We start from the raw sequence: 9,517 nt of genomic DNA, 5'->3' as shown, positions 1-9,517 counted from the left end.
CGCACCTTACGAGGCGGAGCCCGCCTCCCGCTGCGGGGGCTGAGAAGAAACGCCAGGCCCGTCCCCAGCTTCCTCTGCAGCTGACACGGCCCAGGCCCTGGGCGCCTCCGGTCGGGGGCCCCGACCCCAGACTCTGACACGCAAACTGGTGACCTGGACGGGAGCAGCGCGGGGTCCGTGCCGCTGACCACGGCGGTCCCGGCTGTGGAGCAGCGGTGGCGGGTCGGGGCGCAGCGGGTGCCCCCAGTCAGTGGGGTGGGCGCGCACGGCCCTATGGCAGGGCGTGGCTCCGGGATGACTCGTCCCAAAGCCTGGTGGTCCAGACCCGCCTGGGGGCCGCCTGCCACCCTCCGACACACACGCACGCGGGTGTTCAGTTAGTCGGTTGGTTTCTGTTGCTTGTTACCGAGAACCCTGACGGATGCTCAGGATCATGTGACGGAACCGGGGTGGTCCGGTGGGGGTGTGGGGTGCGGGTGGCTCGTTAAGAAGGAGCCTAGGAGGGAGCGACAACCACGGCGAGCCCCGACCGACGGCAGGACGGGATGAGTCATTCCGGGCGGCGCACGGAGCACGTGTGTGGGGGACCCCGGCTGGGGCAGGGGCGGGAAGGACAGGTCTGAGGGCGGGAGGCTGGAGGCGGGGTCGGGGATGAGGGTGCGTTCTCCGTGCCACAGGAAGCCACCGGATGGTCCTGGGCGGAGGGACGTTCGGCGAGTCCATTTTAGCGGCGACGTTAGAATCGACGCTGTGCGGAGGGCGGCTGACAGGGGAAGGGACCCCGTCAGCAGGTGCGGCGGTGGTGGTGGCGGTGGCGGCAGGGGCCGGCGAGAAGTGGAGATGGAGGGGGATCTGGAGGACCTGACGCCAGAGTGGAGGCAAAGAACAATCAAAGGTGACTTCAGGGCGTGTGGCTTAAGGGCCTGGGTAGATGGCGTGACATCCACTGAGCTTTAACTACGATTAAACCCCAGGGAGGAGCAGGTCTGGGGGAGGGCGGGCCACGGGCGTCTCTTCCCTGTCATTAACCTGCCGGCAGCGCAGACGAGAAGTTTGATTATTTCTCCTTCCTCTGGAAGCCGCTTTCTAAGTTTTGGTGCCTCCCGTTGCGTTTTGAGGAGAGCGGGGTGCAAGCTGACGAGGTCCTCGCAATCTGTGAGGTCAGCCGGGCTTTGCCTCACCTCCGGGAACCCTCCTGAGAATGGCAAGTAGGAACTGAAACAAAACAAGGTGGGCGTCGAATGCGAATGATCATCGCAGGGTGTGGAGGGCAGTGGGGACGATCTCATTTTCGCCAGCACCTGTCTGCGCTCGTGTGAAAGCAACTTGCAGAAATAAGACCGCCGTCTGCTCCATCGTCCGCGGGCGGCGGCCTCCTGGCCCCCGCTTTCTGTCTTCTGTCTTTTCTCCATCTCCCCGCCGTCCCCACTCGGCAACATTTTCCAGGGCCGCGCAGGACGCGGCAGCGTTTCACGAACCGCACCAGCATACTCCGAGGTGCGTGTCTTTTTTCAAAATCGAGGTGAAATTCTCCTACATGCAACTAACACGATAATGTGCACGATCCGGTGGCATCTGGTGCATGCGCAGTGCGTGCCACCGGTTTCGAAACAGCCCGTCCCCCCAGAAAAACACCCCGTTTTCATGAAGTAACCGCCCCCCCCACCCGTCCGGGTCACCACCCATCTGCTTCCTGTCCCTGGCCCTATCTGGCTGTGCCACATGAAATGCATCTCGCACGGTGAAGGCTTCGTATCTGCTTCCTTCAGTCAACATACTGTCGCCGAGCCGCGCGCTCCGGTGTTCCGTCCCTTTTTATGGCTGACTGTCCGACCGTAGCTACGGTCCTTCAGGCCTGTGGCGGCTGTGTCTGCGCTGGGCGTGGACAGACTTCTCCCTCGTCACCACACGATACAGTGTAACAAGCGCTTACACAGCATCGTCGTTGTATTAAGTGTCGTACGTGACCTAGAGGTGCGTTCGAGCCCATGGGACGATGGGCGCGGCTCGCACTCATACTCACACGCGGCACCCTTTTATACTAGAGACTGAGCAGCTGCAGATCTGGGGACCTGTGCGGGACCCTGGAACCGACGCCCCGCCCACGCCAGGGGACGGCCGTGCTCACCGCGACCCGTTTACCTGTTCATTCGCCAGCGGACACCTGGGTCGTGTGCACCTTTCGGCTGTTATTGATGAATCTGTTGTAGACGTTTGTGCACAGGTTTCTGTGTGGACATGTGGTTTATTTTCTGCTGGATACGTACCGAGGAGTGCAACTTCTGGGTCACCCGGTAACTCAGAGTGGAACTTTTCGAGGAACAGCGTGTGTCCATGGCGGCTGTGCCGTCTTTCCTAGTCAACGGCCACGTCCCTGGGGCCCCTCGTGCCCGCTTCTTTACAAATTCCTGTGAGTTTGCTTTTTCTTTTTCATCAAGTCCATTCTAGTAGGCGGGAAGTGTGATCGTGGCTTCGATCTGAATTTCCTGAATGGCCGGCGACGCCGAGTGTCATTTCGTGCACGTGCTGGCCATTCGTGGATCTCCTTCCAGAGAAATGTTCTTTCGAGGCCTTCTGAGTGAAAGTCTGTTTAAAAAGATGGCTATCATTTGCCTCTTGCTGAGTTGTGAGAGGTCCTTATGTATTCTGGACGCTAGGCCCTTCGCAGACACGTGATTTGCAAATATTTCCTCCTGCCCTGTAGGGTGTTTTCCACATTCTTGATAATGTATTTGGATACATGGAAGTTTGAAATTTTGATGAATTCGAATTTATCAATTTTTTTCGCTCATGCTTTTGATGTCAAATCAAAGCATCCTTTGCCCAGTCTGAGGACGTGAAGATTTACCCCTGTGTTTCTTCTGATAGTTTTCCAGTCTTAGCTCTTCTATTTTGGCTGTTGATCCATTTTGAGTGAGTTTATGTTCACACAGCTGACCCTGGAACAACATGGGTTTGAACTGTGTGGGCCCACTTACACATGGATTTTTTTCCAATAAATACTGTAAATGTATTTTCTCTTCCTCACGATTTTAAGTACATTTTCCTCTAGCTTACTTTATTGTAAGAATACAATATATAATACATATAACATACGAAATACGTGTTTATCGTTGTTTGTTATTGGTAAGGCTTCCGGCCAACAGTAGGCTATCAGTTTAGTTTTGGAGGAGTCGAAAATTATATCAGCTCGCACAGGGGGTCAGCGCCCCTAATCCTTGCATTGGTCAAGGGTCAACTGTATATGACATGAGGCGGGAGGCCAAGATCATTCTTTTGCATGTGGCTATCCACCTGCGTGATCGCCTTTGTCGACATGGCTATTCCCACCTCCTCCACCCTCCACTGAATGATCCTTGTTGAAAATCAATTGGTGATAGACATCGCTCTTAGTAATATATATACATATATTTTTTTTGGAGGGGGGGATGTGTCTCCTCGGGCAATGGAAACACAAATAAACAAATAGGACCATATCAAACTAAAATGTTTTTGCACAGCAAAGGAAACCATGGACGAAAGCAAAAGACAACCTACCGAATGGGAGAAGATGCTCACCAACGAGACATCCGATAAGGGGTTAATGTCCAAAACGTATAAAGAACTCATACAACTCAACACCAAAAAGACAAACAATCTGATTTAAAAACAGGCGGAGGGCCCGAGTGGACAGTGCTCCACAGAGGAACAGGGATGGCCAACCGGCACATGAAAAGATGTTCAAAGTCAGTCACTAAGCAACAGGAAAATGCGGCACGTCTGCTGCCCCGCCTGGAGGGCCCATGCAAATACACATGCATATAATTTTCCCTTGCAAACTTTTGAGAAACTGAAATTCAATCTAATGATGTCATATCCTTTAAATGTCTTAAAAGCGATTCTTTTAAATAAAGGACACGCGCTCACCAGCTCAGTCTACGTAGGTCCCTAACGGAAGTGAGTTAATTATGAAGCCGGCACTGTCTCGATTTGCTTTAATCCAAGATGTGTTTACAGGAAAGGATTTCTGTGTTGGAAAGGATTTCACTGTTTCAGGACGCTGTGGCCAGAGCCACGGGGACCCAGCCACCTGGTCATGTGAGGCTGCGCACAGCCCGGTTACGGGCTGCTCTCGATCTTAGGCTTCCAGTGAGGCGACGTCCACTTGGAAAGGCAGGAACGCATGTGTCTCATCTTGGGGACTTCCTGACCTTGGTGGTTGTTGAGCTACCACTGACACACAAACGGAGCTGCCGGAGGTGACGGCTTCCTGTGCGTGCCCCACACCCTGCCCCCTCTGCACTTCTCTGAGAATGACAGCAAAGGCCGCACAGATGGCTAGTCTGTCTAGATGTAACCGCATTGAAGAACCCTAGTGAGACACCCTGCGCTGCTCACGGCCCCGAGTCTGTGACCCGGACCAGGAAATGAAAGCGTTTGTGGAGCGGGACAAGATAGAGGGTTCCGGAGGGAAAAGGGACGAAGCGGGCAGCCGTTTCTTTACAGAGACGTGAGTGACTGTCCTGTAGGCCGGGGCAGGAAGAGAGGGACCGAAATTCCAAGAGGAGAGCGATTTCTTTGTCGTAACAGAGGCTCCCTTGTTCCCTTAGGAGGCCAGAGGTCTGCGTGGGACTGGGCGGGGGAGGGGGAGGGCAGCGACAGGAGCCAGAGCCTGCAGCTGTGCATCTGCGGCTCGTCACGCCTGGGAGGTGTCGGGGTCCTGGTGTGGAACGTGTTCTGACACCTCGGGCCACTTAACTGGCTGCTCTGAGCCTTGGCTTCCTCAAATGCGAGGCCAGAGTATGTCATCGTAATGGGGCTTCCACAGAAAGCCAGACTCCCCGACCGCGGCGCAGGGCCTGGCGCTCCGCAGGGGGTCTTCCACGGCGCGGGCCCCTCCGGCCTCACTTTCCCTCCCAAACCCACAGATAATGTGCCACGCGTGAGGCTGAAATGAGATAAAAGACGTAATATTCTTATTCTTAACACCGGAAAGACAAACAATCCGATTAAAAAGCGGGCAGAGGGCCTGAATAGATATTTCTCCAGAGAGGACATACGGGTGGCCAACCGGCACATGAAAAGACGCTCGACGTCACTAACCATCGTGCTCGACACATGTTTATTCCTGTCTTTTCTTCTAACCAAGTCCCATAGCAGTCACTGTCACCGTCTGAATGTGGAAACTCGTCCATATGTCATTTACTCTCTTATTGGGTTCCGATTTTTTAAATTTTTGTAACTAGACCAAAATGGATTTATGTATAACCTCCTTCTGAATGCAGGTTTTTTTTTTTTTCTCATGGGGTTAAATCCCATTTCACATGTTTAAACGTTTCTGACACATCTAGTGAACAACCGAGAAACCTTCTATGCATTTCAAAGGTTGCCAGTTGACTTCCTGTCAGGATGGCGGGGCAGGTAACGCTGTGCTCACCACCTCCCACGACCACATCAGAATTACAGCGGAGCTACAGAACCAGCATCACTGAGAACCACCTGAAGTCTCGCTGAACAGAAGTCTGACAACTTAGGACACACAGAAGAAGCCACCTCGAGACTGGGGGAAGGGTGGAGACGCAGAATGGGCTGGTGCCACACCCACGTGGTGGTTGAGAACTGGGGGGGCTAGCTTGGCTGCAGAGGTCCCCCCCGTAGGAGCGAGGAGTCCCAGCCCCATACCAGGCTTCCCGGCCCAGGGTTTAAGGGCCGGGAAGAGAAGTCCCCGTAACTTCTGGCTACGAAAACCAGCAGGGATGCTGGCTGAGCGGCGCGGAGGGCGGCTGGAGTCCCAGGCATCCTGTTAAAGGGCCTGCGTGCGGACTTACTGCTGACGGGCTCACTCGCTCGGGGCTCCAGTGCCGGGGTGGCAGCTTGGAAGGTGCCAGGGACATAAGGCCAGGGGCTGAGTTGTCTGGCTTCAGGGCAAGAGCTTGAGGGGCAGCTCTCTCCAGGACAGAAGTGCTCCTGCCCAGCCTGCGGACGCTGGCGACCACCATACCTGAGTCTCTATCAACCTGGCGGAAGCTGTTCACCCGCCCGTGTGATTTCTTGACACCCCGTCCCACCAAACTCCGGGCCCACCAAATTCGCTTCCGGCGGCTTTTCCACAGAAACACCTGCCCTGGCTCAAGCTGCAGACTTTTCTAATATCTCTCAGAGGCTCACAAACCCCAAACAAGCAGCATCTGGCCTCGGCCCCCAGCTTCGCCTCTCCCAGGTGCCTCCGAGCCCTGCGCAAGTGGCCACCCTCTGCCGATCACTTTGCAGCTCATACCGAGTGGTCCCGGATAGGGCACAGGCCGTGGCTGACCTGGGCGTGCACCAGGAACCCTCCCGAGAAGCTCCAGTACCAGCACCCAGGGGGCAGCTTCAGACTCCCACCCGACCACCTCCACAACGACACACCCACGGGGCAGACTGGCAGGCTCCGGAGCCCTGCTGACGTGACTCCCGCTCTGTGGGGTCAGGCCCTGCTCAGCGGCAACTCCACTGTAGTCACGGCCGGTCCTCACGACCAGTTAGCCTGAGGGTCAGTCCCTCCCACTGATGGGCCAACAGTGATCGAGGCTCAGCCACAACATGAGCCACAGAAGGGACACACCTGGCGCACCCGGCTCAGGTGACTAGGGAGACCGCACCCCTGGGCCCCACAGGACACCTGCTCCGTAAAGCCGTTCTACTGAGACCGGGAGGCGAAGAAACGGGCCCCCAACGAAAGAACAGAACGAAGCTCCAGAAAAAGAACTAAACAAAATGGAGACGAGCCGTCCCCCCAACGCCGAGTTCGAAACCCTGGTGGGAAGGATGCTCAAGGGACTTGAGGGAAACGTACACGGACTCAGCGAGAACCTCGGCAGAGAGACAGAAAACATAAAAGGAGCGAGTCGGAGATGAATTAGAGGGAGTCGACGGCAGGTTAGACGAGGCAGGAGACCGAATCGGCGATGAGGAAGATGAAGTAGCAGAAAACGCCCAGGCGGAGGAGCGAAAGAGAGGAAGAATCCACAAGGCGAGGCAAGTCTAAGGGGCCCCGGGACGACGCCGAGGGGACCAGCGTTCGCGGCACAGGGACACTGGAGCAAGGGGTGGGCGGGCGAGCGCGCGAGGGACTGAGGCCCTCGCTGAAGACGTGATGACTGAAAACTGCCCTGAGCTGCTGAAGGAAAGAGCCGCACAGGCCCCGGGAGCACAGAGTCCGAAACAAGGTGAACCCTACGAGGCCCACACCGGGGCGCGTCACGACGAGAACCCCGAAGGTTAAAGACACAGAGAGACTCTCAAAAGCAGCAAGACAAAAAGCAGTTCGTTACCCACGAGGGAGCTGTCGTAAGACTCAGCTCATGCCTGAGCAGAGACTTTGCCGGCGGGAAGGGCCTGGGATTGGCATGAAATGTTCAGTGGATGGAAGCTCAAGACCTCTGACCAAGATTGCTCCAGCCAGCACAGCTGTCGTTTAGGATCTAAGGAGAGACAAAGAGCTGCCCAGACAAGAAAAGACTTATCACCGACGAGCCGGTATTACGGGAAATGTTCCAGGGGCTTATTTTTTTAAGAAGAAAAAAGAATAAAAAATATGAATGATATAGGGGTGATGACTACGTATCTACCAGTAATTACGCTTAATTTAAATGGATTAAATTCTCCAATGAAAAGACATCGGGTGGCTGAATGGAAAAGAAAACAAGACCCACTCGGGTGCCGCCTGCAAGAGACGCGCTTCAGATCTAAAGACACACAGAGACTGGACGTTAAAGGTTAGGAGAAGGTGCTTCATGAAAACAGAAAACAGAGCGGGCCAGCAATTCTTATACCAGACAAAATACACTTTGAAACAGGCTGTAGGAGACAAAGAAGGACCCGTTTACTCCACTCTGGGGTATTTGCTTGAAGAAACCCAAAACACTACTTCGGAGGGACATGTGCCTCCGTGTGTTCCCAGCAGCGTTCGTTCCAGTAGCCAACTTCTGGAGACAACCTCGGTGGCCGTCGACAGGTGACTGGATAAGGAAGAGGTGGTGCGTAGATACCACGGGCCGTGACGCAGCCGTAAAAGAACGGAATCTGGCCACGTGCGACCACGTGGACGGACCCCGAGGGCATCGTGCTGTGGGGAGTCAGACACGGAAAGACCAACGCCATGTGGTTCCCCGTACATGTGGAATCTCAAAATCAAAACGAACGAACGAAAAAGTAACCAACGCATAGATGCAGGAAGCATTTTGATGGTTGCCGGATGCGGGGAGTTCTGGGGACCGGCGCGGGGGCGACAAATTGGTAGTTACAAAATAGTCATAGGGATGTAGAACATAGGATGAAAAGTATAGTCCGTGGTCCTGTATAACTATGCGTGGTGAGATGGGTACTGGATTTACTGGGATGATCACTTAGTGAGTTATAAAAATGTCTAATCACTGTTGTTGCACACCTGAAAGTAACATAATATTGTATGTCATCTGTAATTAAAAAATAACAAAATATTAAAAAGTATATAAGAGGCTGCCAATAACACATGAGACTTGCTAGTCAAATAGTCACATAAAAATGTAATTCGATAGGCAAAAGGATATATCCAGTTTTCTTAATTTGCATTTGTTTGTTCATTCACCGGTAGGGTAGTATCTTGCCTCGTTATTTCTCTCGTCCATTTTTCTTTATCCTCCACCTGTCCAAATCGTTTATCAACGATGGATTGGTTTGTAAGAGGAACTGAAAAAAGTTTTTGTTCCCCCTGAACATATTATGTCATTTATTTCTCCAACACTATCATATAGTGTGACATAAAACGTCTAATCAGTATTATATGGTCCCGTATGCAAGCTAATTGGGACCTTGAAAAAAATAAAGTTCTAGATATAAAGTTAGTGTTTTAAGGCTCAGTAGACAATACCCAAAGTCTTAGATTTTTCCTCATAAAAAGATCAAGGTGGCCAAAGTTTTTTTGTGTGTGTGAACTTGCTTCATATTATTATCTTCTGTCCTGCTTTTTTTTTCCAGTAAAAGAATTTCGAAGAGATATAAGGACAGTCGAAACGGCCTCCAGCCATCGTCCTCGGTCTGTTTCTGTGGAGGCCAAAACCTGTGAATGCAGGTGTTCAGTCCCGGCAGCAGATTATAACAAGTGCTGGAACATTTGCATTTTCCTCAAGAAATTTCCACGGGCGAGCTTTCGCGGAGCTGCGCTCTGCGCGCCCCTAAGCGGCGGAACCAGAGTTTGTGATGCAGCAGGACTGACTGCAGAGGTCGGTTCCTCTTTCCACCATAGGAAGTTTTGGGACAATGGGGGGGCCAGGCCAGCAAGCGGGAGCCTGGTAAACATCAGGCGACGTCTGCAGCCCCGGCCGGACAGACAATGAGCTTGTGCAAACAGCTGGGAAAGGCCGTCGGCCAAAAGACGGAGGGACCCTTGCCGGGGCCTCCCCGCTGCCTCCCTGGCGTCCGCAGACGGTGCCACAGCTCGGCCGCCCCTAATGACGGGCACGGGAGGCTTGCCTGGCCCCTCACTGGCTGCACCTGCGCCTCCGCCTGGGCGGGACCC

At 53.8% G+C, this 9,517-nt stretch overlaps 1 protein-coding gene across 1 annotated transcript in view; it reads right to left on the bottom strand.

Annotated features, from left to right (window-relative positions):
* LOC102891890 (CD48 antigen-like) overlaps positions 1 to 9,517 on the bottom strand; it is an 18,483-nt gene that overhangs the window by 6,728 nt on the left and 2,238 nt on the right. The window lies entirely within an intron of this gene.

This window comes from Pteropus alecto, unplaced genomic scaffold (genome assembly GCF_000325575.1).
Source record: "Pteropus alecto unplaced genomic scaffold, ASM32557v1 scaffold49, whole genome shotgun sequence".
Lineage (NCBI taxonomy): Eukaryota > Metazoa > Chordata > Mammalia > Chiroptera > Pteropodidae > Pteropus > Pteropus alecto.
Note: the sequence above shows the minus strand (reverse complement) of the source record. Positions and strands in the feature narration are given on the sequence as shown.